Below are 15109 nucleotides of genomic sequence, written 5' to 3'. Positions count from 1 at the left end.
GTATAAGAAAAAACAGTGTATATAGGGTTTGGTACTATTCACAGTTTCAGGCATCAACTGGAGTTTTGGGGACACATCCCCTACGGATAAGGAAGGACTACTGTATTTGCTCTTGTTTTCACTTTTTAAACAAAAACACTACTCTTTCACCTTGAAAAACAAACCAAAACAAAACAGTATTTTATTTTTTTTATTTATTTATTTTTTTTTACAATTTTGACCTTTATCTGTTTTCAGTTATCAACATACCTACCTGCTTGGCTCTATTGGCTTTATTTACCCTATAGCTTTACAATGTCTTTCTTTTTTTTTTCTCACTACCAAGGCCCTTGAAAGATTATTAGGTCTTCCTTTTCTTACATCACATTCATTTATTGACCAGTTGTTAATTGTGTTTGGTCTTCTAACACGTCACTAAAATTTCTCTGGAAAAACAACACTGATGATAACCTTACTGCTGACTGTAACCGAAAATCTGTGTGTGTGTCTGTGTGTCTGTGTGTCTGTGTGTGTGTGGGTGTGTGATCTTCTGCTTGTGGCATTGATCATTTCCTTCCTGAAATCTATTTTTTTCTACATTTCCATGATACTACCTTCTCCTCATCCTTCTGCTACTCTAACTTTCCACTTACTTTCTGTGCCATCTCCACCAGTAGGGCTTGATAAATGTAACTTGCTTGATCCCTTAAACCAAGGCATACAGATTTTCAGCCTTCTAACATACCATTAGCACCTGATAATACAGTGTCATATCATTTGATTTCACATCGCCTCCAGGGCAAACCAGATAACTCTGTGAGGGTGTTACCAGACTATATTTCATCCAGCCATGCCTACATGATGTTTGGCAAATAATCAATGGTTCTAAAGTTGGAAATCTCAGTCAATCTCAAAGCATACATAACAAACTTTGTTACAATTTAATCCTATTGGCCATAGACCAAGTGATCTGTTGTTGTTATAAAATACATGTCAATACCTGGTGATGCCTTTCTGACCTCCAGAACCATTGAGAGGATTCTTAGATAGTGAAAAGTTGGTTGTCATAAAAACACGTTAGGTTCTCAGGAATTAAGAGAGCTATTTCCTCTTTTGAAGAAGGCTTAAAAACTGCCTTCCTATACATAAAAGTACAATAAAAATAGATTGGGGCTTCAGTTTTTTCTGGGTCTGTGTTAGAGGAAGAGGTATCCATATTTCAGATAGATCAAGAAGATTCTCCTGGAAATAAGGTTTCAGACAGTTTTAATGGAGTTCTTAAAAAAGAAGAAGTACAGATAAGTCTTCCATAGAAATTAAGTCCCATCAAATGAATACAAAAATGAAAAAAAAAAAAATAACAATAATAAATTATCACACAGCCCTTCCACATTCCGTGTTCTCCCTCAGATTTGCAATGCAGGGGAGAGAGGCTCTCCCACCTGGCGGTGAGGGCTGCACTTTCCCTTTTGGCTCCAGCCTGACTTTCCCATCTTCTCACCAGCTGTTTGCCATTGGAAATCAGTTGTTTAAGCCAAACTGAATTATTCACCACAGATCTCAAGCTCTTTATTGTTCCTGGAAGGCTGCCCATCTCCTGCAATGCTCTCTCCACCTCCTTTCAGTTTTGGAATATTTTTTCTATTCTTTAAGGATCCAGTCAAGTTTTGTCATTTCCTAGATTTCCCCAACTTCAATTGCTTTTTCTGACATCTCTGAATTCATAAAGCTCTGATAGTCTGTAGGTACCATTTGACCCTCAACATAAATAACCACGACTTTCTGATTTTGGGTTTAAGCCTATACTACAAACCCTTCCTCACTGGAGTTAGGTGCCGTAAAGGGCAGAACTAGGTCACAATCATCCTATCATCCTGGTCCCCACCTAGGTCCACAGCACAGAGCAGGTTCACAGGCAATGCTTATTAAAAGCAGGAGCATAAAAGCGCAAACTATAAATTAATAATAACAAACATGATAGAGTGCAATCACAGTCTCCTTGGTAGACATTTCTATTTTTACTGGTAATTCTCAAGACCCAACATATCATAACTGTTTATGATTTACGTCAGACTCTATGTGTGTTTTTCTCAAGATCCATAGTTCATGCTGTATATTTACCTCTGTGTGAATATTTTTACCAGTGATTTCCTTTTACTTTTCTATAATAATCTGAAAGTGTTGATCAAAGACTAAGTTTCATAGGTGGCATAGTTGGAGGTCCAATAGTTTCATAGGTGATATAGGTCCTGAAGAATTCAAAACTCTTAAATTACATATGGAGAGTCCTGAGCAATACATGTTTTCTTCAGTCCTGTTTCTTTATGACCATTCCCTTGGGTAAAATATAACACTTCTTATAGCAATATGGAATCACATTGCTTTGAAAAATATATGTTATAGTGGGATTTATATTGAGATTTACACTTTGTAGGTATGCTGTGTTTCCTGACCTCAGTGCTTCTATTACAGTTTAACTGTGAACCATTATTACTTCAGAAAGCATGCATACAGCACATATTAATTTTCTTCCTACTCTCACCTTAAAGTAGCCACCCTGAAGATTTGGGATTTCTGGGGATAGTTCAGAATCCCTGAAGTATTGCTTGATCATACTGAACAAGTATTTCACTCTCTTTATCATGTTCAGCTAATGTTTCGAACTAGTGTTAAACAAAGTTCACAGTTTCTGCCAAAAATGATGTTTTAATGATAATTCTGACAGAAACCTTCCTGGGTATTTTTCATGCTTCAAAGAGGAAAAGGGTTTCATGGCTGGCTAAGAAAAAATTCAAGGCTCTTAGGATGGAAGCTTATATAAAACAGGCAGGGAACGTGACTACAAGCAATCAATCAATACAGGACCATTTTTCATGTTTATGAAAACTATACTTATGGCTATATACTCTAAGATCTATTTGGGTAGAGAAAACACAATTTGAAAAATCAGCCAACGTTGTGCTTTTGTCTATTAGCTGGACTTTATGGTTGCTGATATGTGTTTTTTAGAAGCGACAGAAAGTAGCCAATTTTTACAGCTAATACAGATGATTCCCAAAATACCTGCCATATGACAAGCACCCAACAACTAACCACATCTATTTTCCTTGAAATATAAGAATAGAAAATCCAAAATGTCATTCTGTTATTTAAAAGCCTCTTGCATTTACCAGCTATATGAAGAAAAAATGTGTTTTCATTGATCTACGGATAAAAACAAATAGCATAGTATTGAATGAGCAGTATTGGTGAGAAGGTAACTCATTGTGTTGCAGAAGAGAAAGACATCAAGTTCAGTGAGTAGATAAAAGTGGGTTAGGTTAGCAAATTTAAAAGAGTGTTTGCATCAATTTAATCTTTGTGAAGAAAGAAGAAAAATAGGGAAAGAAACATCATTGTATCACATTTTACATTCCTTGAAATGCAGAAGGGTGTGGAGAATCAAGAGCACAACACTGGTATAAAAAAGAAGACTTAAGATTTCCATAAAGGGAAACTGCACAATCATGGCTCCTTTGTAAATTGGTAACAGACCTCCTTTACCTCCCACCCCTCCTCATCTTAGGAGAATTATATTATAATGAGAAATATTACATGCATATTAAGTAATTATTACTCATGTGAAAGATGTATCTAGCTACTTCCACCTTGAAAGAAATTCTGTCCAGGAGAAAAGGGCTTTGAGACATTTGTGTGTGTGTGTGTGTGTGTGTGTGTGTGTGTGCGCGTGTGTGTGTGTCATGGCACACATTGAAAATAATTTTTGCCTGGCACGCTGGGATAAGTAGACAAGGTTGGGCAATGGGCCCGGGCTCAATGGTTCCCCAGGACTTGCACAGCTTCTCTGTGGGCTGAAGAGATCCATCTCATGAAGCACCTCTAACCCCTTCCCAACAGACCAAGTACGCCCTGGCTAATCTTCAGATATTTGTTGATATCAGTAAGGAAAGAACTTGTGTTTTGAATAAAGGGGTTTAATAAGGCTGTGCATATTAAAGTTCCTGCACCACGCCTGGGGTAGCTCCTACTGTTTTAGTTGCAAATTGTTTGAATAAACCCAATAGTTGCAAGTCCACGCTGCATGACCTGTTCAAACTATTGGCATTGTCTACACAATGGGATTTTGGATTGAAGAATAGAAGTCATCTCTCTGTGTATTTTGGCTGGATATTGTAGACATTGTAGCAGTTTGTTTCTTGGATTGATTTTCCTACCCTGTTCAGTAAGCAAAAAGAGTTTTGTTGGCCTAGAGCTCCAGAGGAAAAGGGAACCAAAAGTCAAAATATAATAGCTACATTTAAGTGTTCATTTTCATAAGTTTACAGTATTATTTTAATATCAATCAGTTTGAAAATCGGGATTCTATCATTTTTTTGCTTTAATTTTAGGTAAAAATTAATTATTACACTTTGTAAATTACCTTTGCAATGTAATAAACCATAGGTTTATTACATTAACCTTAACTCAGGAATATAAAATGTTAACACAGATCATCAAATGTTAATCTGTTGCCAAATTTAGTGAGATGCAGAAACCACAAACTTCTTTTCTGGCAACAAATATGCTGATGTAACTTGCCTAGGGCTAAAGCCTCTGGCCGACAATATCTCAGAATGGTTATCATAGAATAGTTTCTTCTTTCCTTCTTAGCCTATACAAAAAGATCAGGCAATTGATAAGTAGCAAAATCACCTCACCAGAGACCTTTCATTATAAGCAAAACTATTTCTTTAAAAAAATCACCAAATAAATAAGGCAAACAGTGTGAAATTAATTACCAGCAACCTGTAGAGTCATTGTTTTTCAGAACCAAAATACACTGGTCCTTATCAGATGGTGAAGTGACAGTCTGTGCCTTTGGTATTAAAAGCATAATTGTAATCTAGACACAGGATCTGACCTAGGACATTTGTAGGTTCGTTTTACAAAAGTGTACTCTTTTGAGTATGCCAGGGCTCAAAATACGTGAAGTGAATTATAGTTGGGTCATTTCCATCCTTGCATTGCTGTCCAATGATTTTTCCTGCATTATATTTGTTTTTTCTCTAATTTTACATTTACCTTTTACCTCTTCATATCCATCTTTTCTCTCTTTTCCTTTAAGTGAGTAAACTACCTAGTACTCACTTATATGAAATAAATCAATTTTGTATTCTATAATTTATTTTCCTTAGGGAATGGGAGCTATTATGAAATTATTCAGATTTAGGAAAGTCTGGAATGAAAAAAAATAAGCATTTTTTTTTAAAAGCAACATGAGAAAAAATTCTATTTGAGATTTTACTACTGATTTTTATAGACATTCAGCCTGGTAATGTTTCATCTTCATTAATATTAATTGGATTTTGTGAGCTACACTGGATATATAAAGAAAATAAATATACGCAGCTAACACTATACGTGTTTATTTCAACTGTAAACTAACAAAACAAGAATAGAAAGTGACTATCTGTGGATTGACTAATATAGACAAAGATAGATTGAAAATGGTATTTAGGACAACTAAAAGATGTATATTAACAGAAAGTCCCCAATAAGAAGAAAAAAAAAAAAAGAAAAAAAAAAAAAAATATATATATATATATATATATATACTCATTTTATTTTGTGTTTAAAAGTCAGTCAGAAGATGTCTATCTAGTACTGTCATAAAAACATTTGTCGCGAAAGCAATGCTACTTCACGTAAGTTCTCAGTGTTGCTGATGGAACCAGATATGCTGACAGGCCATTACTATAAAACAAATCACAAAATGAGCAGAACAGTGGCTCTCTCCTGTTGGAAAGCAAAGAGAAGAAAAGTAAGGAAAGGGACAAGAAAAGAAGTGATGACATAGCTTTGAATACAATAATTTGATTACAGAAAGACACTTACGAGTAAAAATAATGATAAATTCATTTGCCTGAACTATGGTCAATAATATGAATCTGTGAATGCTAATAATTTGCTTCTCTTGTTGGACATTATTCATATAATTAATAATTAGAATCATACTGAAGTTTTATGTGTATATGTATATGTTGGGAAATATGTACACAGACAAAAAAGAACGTTTTTGTTTTAATTTTTAAAGTTTATCTGTGTTGTTTCAAAAATATTTCTGGGAACAAAATTAATATTTGCATTTTTAAGGATGTTACATAATAGTTGTTGGCTAGTATCTGAAAAAAAAAGTATTCAGTACAATAGATTTGTGACTTTTTGGTTTATTTCAGTCTCATTCAAAAAGTAGCCCTGCCTTTGTAAAATCAGTGACTGACTCAGCATGATTTATATTGCATAGTTAAGATTTTTTAGAACATTTTCTATATTATGCCTTTCAGCTGCCTTTCTACATAAAAATTATCCAGCAATTAGCTCTTATGCCACTCCCTCCTACACTGTGAACTCCAACAAAAGCAGTGTTCTAATGTTCTACTATTAGATCTTCTGATTTTTTCAATAGTTTTATGCATTAATAAAGTTCTTTGAAAACAATATACAATTTATTCTAAGGTTTCCTTGTCGTTTGGAGCAAATAAAGACTGACGAACAATTGACTTTCTGACTTCTGGTAAAATTTTCTGCTGCTTCTAAAATGGTAGCATTTTAAAATATATTCCTATACAAGCAACATATTCTTTACAGGTTTTTTGGAGATGTATGTCCATTCAGAAGACACCTATGTTCAAGTGTGAAGTGAGAAAAGTAAAGAAATCTAATGATTTTGAGTCCTAGTACTGTATGTGTTCAAGTTCACCAAAGTGATTGAGTCTTAAAACACAAGGATAAAAATACTTGTCAAGGGGAAATTTGTATTTGTTTTGGCTCTGGTCCACTATTTGGGATATCATTGATACCTCTGGATCCTTTATTATTCATATCTTCAAATGCATACTCCTAATACAATTTATTGATGTATAACAAATTTCGTAGCTTAAGCACATAATATTATTACATATATTTAAATATTATTTGGATGAGTACAAAATGCAAAACAAATGTGAGTGCTTTATAGAAATGTAATAATATATATCAACCATTAATAAATGCATTAAGCTTCATCACAGAGAAGATTGTTATATAAATTCACATTATATAGTCACAATGTGAACAATGTATGTCACAAATGAAATGCATCATTTTGTGTCTTGCATCACTGACAATAAATTTTTGAAAATTCTAAAGGGATATATCAAAAAGGAGACTTATTTTATGTTTCCCTCCTTTGCTGTAACAAAGCATCCATGACTTTACAAGTCTTCGAAGCTGGAAGCATGCATCATTTCTTTCCAAGAAGTTATCCCTTTATCCCTTGGATGTCAACCTCTAACATAGGAGTTTTGTTTGTTTGTTTGTTTTTGTTTTTTTTGAGAACTTATTTTTTTTAATTTCTTTTTATTTTTCAATTACAGTTGACATACAATGTTATATTAGTTTTAAGTGTACAACATAGTGAATAGATTTTTATACAACTTATGTGGTGTTCATCCTAATAAATCTAGTACCCATCTGACACCAGAGGTACTTATTACATGATTATTGACTGTATTTCTCATGCTATACTTGTAATTTATGACCCTATGCCTATTTTGTAACAATTAATTTGTACTTCTTACTCCCTTTCCCTTTTTCACCCAACCCCCCAACACTTCCCAGCTATCAACACTCAAAGTGTTCTCAGTATCTATGAGTTTGTTTCTGTTTTGTTTGTCTGCATATTTTGTTTTTTAGATTCCACATATAGGTAAAAGCATATGGCATTTGTATTTTTCTGACTGACTTACTCTACTCAGTACAATACACTTTAGGTTCATTCATGTTGTTGCAGATGGCAAGATTTCATTATTTTTTTATGATTGAGTAATATTCTGTTGTATGTATGTACGACCTCTTCTTTATCCACTCATCCATTGATGGACACCTAGGCTGCCTCTGTATCTTGGCTATTGAAAATAATGCTGCAATAAACATATGGATGCACATATCCCTTTGAAGTGGTGTTTTGGGTTTCTTTGGATAATACCCAGATGTGGGATTACTGGGTACTTCGTTGTCTATTATTATGGCCCTTGTTTTAAAATATACTTTGTCTGGTATACGTATTGCTGAAAAGAGTCCAGCTTATTTTTATGCATTTCCATCAAATATCTTTTCCATCCTTTTACTTTTAGTTTGTGTGCATCTTTCAATCTGAAGTAGGCAGCATATGTAAGGGTTTCTTTTCCTTATCCATTCAGCCACTCTATGTCTTTTGATTGGAGCATTGAATCCATTTACATTGAAAGCAATTGTTGATATATATGTAGTTATTGCTATTTTATTATTCATATTTATTTTATTTTCCTTCTTAAAGAAGACCCTTTAACATTTCTTCTAATTTTGGTTTGGTGGTGATGAACTTCTTTAGCTCTTACTTATCTGGGAAGAGCTTTGTCCCACCTTTAATTCTAAATAATAGCTTGGTTAGGTAGAGTAATATTGGTTGTAGGTCCTTACTTTTCATCACTTTGAATATTTCATGCCAATCCCTTCTGGCCTGCGAAGTTTCTGTTATAAAATCAGCTAATTTTTGTATGGGAGCTCCCGTGTAAGTAACTACCATATGTTCCATGTATAATGTGCACCTGCATTTTGGGCCCAAATTTTTATGGAAAAAATCTTTCATTTAAAGTTTTTAATTTAAATTTTTATTTGTTTACATTTAGGTACTTGCTTTTTTGAATTATGAAGGTATTTTAACATTTATTTTTAACATATTATTATGATACAAGAAATGTTATGTAACAAATAATTACAAAACACAAGAACAGATACAAAGCACAAGAAATTTTATGTACCAGTAACAAATTTATGATAGATATGCATCGTAGAAGGCCAAGAACTCTTCAGCTCTACAAGTTCATCATAAATTCAATAAAACCAATTATTGCACTCCAGGGTATTATTTTGCATGCAGATATTGTTATTGTTTTCTAGAGTTATACTTTTAACTCATTAGCATAAATAAAAGAATCAAAAACATTTATATAGATACTGAGTTAGTACCACCCATGTATAACGCACATCCTTATTTTTCCCTCACAGATTTGGGCAAAAAAGTGTGCATTATGCATGGCAAAATATAGTAACTGCTTTTCTCTTGTTGCTTTTAAGAGTCTCTCTTTGTCTTTAACCTTTGCATTTTAATTATGATGTGTCTTGGTTGTGGTCCTCTGTGGGTTCATTTTCTTTGGGTCTCTGTACTTCCTGGTCTGTGTGTCTATTTTCTATACCAGGTTAGGGAAGGTTTCTGTCATTATTTCTTCAAATAGTTTCTCAATTCCTTGCTCTCTCTCTCTCCTACTTTTAGTACCCCTATAATGCATGCTTAATGTTGTCCCAGTGGCCCCTTAAAGTATCCTCATTTTTTAAAATTCTTTTTCTTTTTTTTTCTGCTGGTCTGATTGGGTGTTTTCTGCTACCTTATTTTCTAAATGACTGATTTGATCCTCTCCTTCATCTAATTTATTTTTGATTCTCTCTAATGTCTTCATTATTTCAGTTATTGTATTTTTCACTTCTGACTGGTTCTTTCTTCTGTTTTCTATCTCCGTTTTTATGTATCATATCTCTGTTGAAGTGCATCCTTATAACCAGTGTTTTGAGCACTGCATCTAGTAGATTGCTTGTCTCATTTTGTTTAGTTCTTTTTCTGCAGCTTTGTTCTGTTCTTTCATTTGGGAGAGATGTTCTTTGATTTCATTGTCTCCCTATTTTGGCTGCATCCTCATATTTGTTCCTATATATTAGATAAAGCTGCTATGTCTCCCTATCTTAATAGAGTGGTCTTATGTAGTAGGTATCCGTGGTGCAGTATCCTTGGTCACCTAAGCCGGTTGCTGCAGGTGTGTCCCTTTTGTGTGTTGTGTGTGTTCTCCTATTGCAGTTGAGCCTTGGTTGCTGTTTGCATGTCAGTAGGAGGGATTGACCCTCAGACTGGTTTTGAAGACTGGCCACGACTACAGTGGAGGACCTGAATTGTCAGGGCTAACCCAACAGATTAGGATTTGCTTTAGCAGGGCTCTGGTGGCTGCCCAGTCTGCCCTTTTGGTGTGTCATCCATGGAGGCAGCTAGGTGGTACTTGGGCTCAGGGGATGCTTATCCTACGGGCCTTTTGGGAGGGTCCCTGTCATAGGCCAAGTTCAATCACAGCCTGTGTCCTGCCTGGGGCCACCTGGAATGAGCCATAAAGCAATCTGCAGATGGCTGCCACCTGTGCTAGGCTTGGAGGTGCCTGGGAGAGGTTAAGCCTCAGGGCCTACTGATTTCAAGGCCAGGTTTGTGGCTGCTAAGCAAGATGTATGCTGAGGCCAGATGCTGCTATGTGGAGTTTGGGAGAATTTTAGAAAACTCTGAAGCATCAGGCAAGGCAAGCCATTTGTCTGAAAAACAAACAAACAAACAAACAAACAAACAAAAACAAAACACCGGAAGCACCTTGTGTGGGCCCACAAGTTGGGTGGGGTGAGATCTCAAGGAATACCAGGGCGAGGTAAATGATGTTAGCCAGCTTGATAGACACTCACATATGGTACTTGCCTCCATCTTCATACTGGACGGGCTCAAAAAGGAACAATGGCTTCTGTCAGCACTTCTGCCTGGGAGAAAGGTGACCCTCCAGCCTTTGACTTGAAACCAGACAACGCAGTTCCTCCCCATGTGTCCCTGGCACATTTCGAACTGCGCTTCTGGCACTAGAGGTCAGACAGAGTGAGTCCGTCAGTGAATAAGTCCATGCACAGACCCTTTAAGAGGAATGCCTGGGATTCTAGCTGCCCTTCGTCTCACTCAGCTACAATCTCCACTGTTTTTCACACCCAGAAGTTGTGGGGACCTCTCTTCCAAGCACTGGAGCCCTGGGCTGAGAAGCCTGGTGTGGGGCTGGGACTCAATCCTCAGGGGAAACCTCTGCAGCCAAGATATCCTTTTTGGCTTTTAACTGCCATACATGGATGTGGTACCAACCTATTCCGTGTCTCCACCCCTCCTACCAGTTTTGACGTGGCTTCTGCTGTATAACCTTAGTTATAGAACTTCTGTTCAGCTAGACTTCAGGTGATTCTCCATGATATCTGTTCTCTAGTTTAGTTGTAATTTACATGTAGTTGTGAGAGGATGCAAACTCAGCATTTACGTTACTCTTCCATCTTGACCAGAAATTGACATAGCAGCTATTTAATTTTTTAAAAATTACAATGTGTAGTTTTCTTAGAAAATTTGTACATTATGAGGCCAGTGGTTATACATATCACATTACTTAACAAATGTGATTGTCTGTCTTCCACCAAAACATCTTCTCTGGTATTCAGTAGGGTCTATACTCCCAACTAGAATCAATTCTATGTTGTAGGACATAGCATCTCCATAAATCCACTCAATTGAGGGCAGTCTCAATTTAGTAACTGATTATCATTCTAATTTATAGGAAAGAGAAGCCTATTAGGATTGGCTACAGGTCAAGTAAAGATTTATTTGAAAGAAAATAATGACAAAATTCAGGGAAAGGTAACTATTCAAATGTTCAGGGTACAGCATCTAAGACAGTAGAATAAAAATATTATGAGGAGGAGGTAAAGGAAAGATGGACAGGAGTGAATTGCAGAGAATGGAAGAGAGAATGGCATTATATTTAGTAAACAAATACAAAATAATTAATGTAGTAAATCTAGAAAGAAATGTTCATTCCAATGTAACTGCTGTGTAGAAACACACAATGTAGAAAACAAAGGAATGGTAGACTCTTTTCTATTCTTTTGCATACCGAAGTGAGAGAAATGGTGAGTCTCATTTTGTCCTCAGTCCCCTCTTGCTTTGTGTCCAACCAGTCTCCCTAGCTGCTAACTTCACCAATCAAAATTTCAAACCCACCAATACATTTGGGAGTACCTTTCACAGAAGTCATGGTTTCCACAGACATGGCCATGACCACCTTTTTCACAGTCTCATTTTCATGGCCAGGTGACTTTAACTTCGCAAACATTTCTACATGCTTTGATTGTCCATTTGTCTACCCACACAAGTAATTCAGGCTGATGTGGTTAGTGATTATTCTCTGATCCCTCCAGCTTTGTCCTTTCAGACCTTCGTTTCCCTAGTTCTCCCCATGTTTGTATAACTTTAATCCCTGTATTAAATTTCTAACTTCCAAAATAACTCTGCAATTCTTTTTTTCTTAATTGAACTCTGACAAACACATTGGTAACTGAGGAGGACTAGCTTTATTAGTGGTTCCAATTTTTCATGTTCTACTGCATCTATTTGTTTCATAGAACATTCCCACACTGACACTCGGTTAGTTTAGGACTTGCTAGGACTAATGCATGGAAATAATTCTGATGAAGCAGAGGCTTGAAAAAGTGTTGAATATTTCTGCTTTTTTCTCATGGGGCCTTCCTACTCCTATGGTAACATGTCTAGGCTAGCCTGCTGAAGGAGAATGTGAAAGAAAATGAGTAATTCCAGCCAAGATCATCCTAGACAAGTCAGAGTCCTGTGGACCAGCAGCTGACTGCAGATGCATAAAGGAGTTTAAATGAGATCTGCTGAGCCTGGTGTAGACCATCAGAACAGCCATCAACCACACACACATACACACACACACACACACATACACACACACACAAAAAAACAACAGCAACAAAAAAGATAAAATAAGTGCTTGTTTTAAGGATATAATTTGGGGGAATATTTTGTAGGCAGAAATAAATAATTTATACAGTAAAAAAAGTAAAGTTAAAGAGAACAGAACTTTAGATATGGGTATCTGAAAAGAGTATACATAGAATCATGAGCATTGACAAATGCCTGAGCTTGTTAACTGGGACCTGGGGCAAAGAAAAAGATAAGTAATAAGGAAGTCTATGGTGGGCATATGGGCAGATCTAAGGGAGTAAAGCACGACTATGAGAATAATAATGTACAGTCATTGTATTGCATGTTGATGCCCATGAGTGAACATCCATCACATAAGAAGCTTAAAACAAAAAAGTAGAAATAATGACTTAGCCAGTTGACATCATCCAGCTTCTGACATCACCCAGCTTCAGACATAAGCCCAATCACGGCACACTGGGCTTATGAATGGACAACACTTGATGACAAAGAAAGGGTATGCATGGGTCCAACAGCCTGGGCTACTATTCACCAATTGTGATGTAGCCATTGCTGCTGTCAGTGTCCAACTTACCATCAATAGGGAGTGAAACAGAATCCCTTATAATGTGCCATTTAGGGTGATCAACAATCACAGTTTGCCCAAGACTGAGGAGTTATCCAAGACACAAAATATTCAGTGATAAACCCAGGACAATTCTAAACAAAACGTCCCTTGAGTAAACCAAACAGCCAATTGGTGGCTAGTTTACTACGTTGCACCCCTTTGATCCTGGAAATGGCAATGACTGGAATCACCACAGATTTTTTAGTACAGGTTTGTCTTTTCTACCCAAGAGTCTTGATAAAATTACAAAATGTTTTATCTACCTGGACACCATCATACATAACATCATCTCAAACAAAAGGAGACATTCTATAGCAAAGGACACATGACAGTGGGCAAAGGAACACAGAATCCACTGTTCTAATCACATATTGTACCTCCTTGTGACTACTGTTCTAATGGAGCATTGGAACAGCATTTAGAATACACGGTTGAAGTGCTCACTTGGAGATGTGACCCTGAAAGGATGGGATACCAAACTCTAGGATGTGGTTTTCACAGTAAATTAATAACCATTAAATTGTACAATGAACATAATAAGTTAAAACAGAACACACACACACATGCGCAAACTGGTCTGGGAGCAAGGGGTCAAGTTAGGAGGGACCACACTCCTCATCTATCCTAGTGATCCACTTAAAGAATTCATGCTTCCAATTCTTCAACCTTAGATTTTAGAATTAGTTCCCAGAGCAGGAATCTTTCCAAGAGGTCCCCTATCAATAGTCTCAGTAAAATGCAGACTATAGATGCTATGTAATGACTAGGCTCCAGATGTCAAGGAAAGGAATCACCAATTTGGCAGGTGTTATTGATACTGATCATCAAGAGGAATATACTGCTATTTATATAAAACCAAAAAAATATATGTTGAGTACCCAAGTGAGTGCTCAAAAGGACCTATCTTAATAATTATCTCCCCAATTTTTATAATAAATGAACAAGTACAACAGACACTCAAAAATATCCAGAATGTGTTTCCCCTATTCACAGAACTTACCTTCCCCAACTTAGTCAGCTGATGAACTAAAATTATTTTTTACATCTTAGGTTTCCTTGGCATTCTATGCAGAATAAAGGACACTTTCTCTGCAACCCCTGGGAACCTTTAAACAATTCTATTATAAATTTTAACTCTGCTATTATTTGTATGCACATGAATCTCCTCCTTTAGAATATAAACAATTTAAGATCAGAAACTATTCATTATTCACCCTTATATCTCAAACATTTAGTATAGTTTTTTAGTAAATAGTGTTTAGCAAACACCTCTTAAAGGAAAGAAAAGAAGGAAGAATCGTTACCTTTTCTCTGAAATCTTCTCTACACACACACACACACACACACACACACACACACTTCATCAGGCATGTAGAGTTCTATTATTTTCTTTGTGGATACATCTTCTACTGGATTGCAAGTAATTAGTATGCAAGGGATTTTTCATCTCTTATCTCCTAAGCCTAGGAGAGTGCTTCACTGAAAATAAAATGCTTAATACGTATTGAATGAAGTGATAAAAATATTGAAATTCCTACTCTTACTGCTTTAAAGCAAAACTAAAAACAAAAACAAATAAATAGCAATATAAAAAAGGAAAGACTTGTTAGAGGAACTATTTCAAACTTAACTCTTTAAAAGTATTTGTTGTGATGATTATTCAAAAAGAAACTGAAAAATCTTATACCACTAAGCAAAGGATGTATGTTATAAGCCGTTGAGAGCTGGGTTTGAATTTCTGTTTTGTCATTAGTCATCTAAATTTGAGAGTCATTATATATTCTAAACTTCAGTTTCCTCATCCTTAAAACAAAGATAAATTATACTGCACAGGACTTTTGTGAGACTTCAGTGAGAAGTATTTAAAAGCAGGCTAATACATAGTGGGC

The sequence above is a fragment of the Rhinolophus sinicus genome, chromosome 1 (genome assembly GCF_057876585.1).
Source record: "Rhinolophus sinicus isolate RSI-liver-muscle chromosome 1, RSI-T2T, whole genome shotgun sequence".
Classification (NCBI taxonomy): Eukaryota; Metazoa; Chordata; class Mammalia; order Chiroptera; family Rhinolophidae; genus Rhinolophus; species Rhinolophus sinicus.
This window is presented reverse-complemented; position numbering follows the sequence as displayed.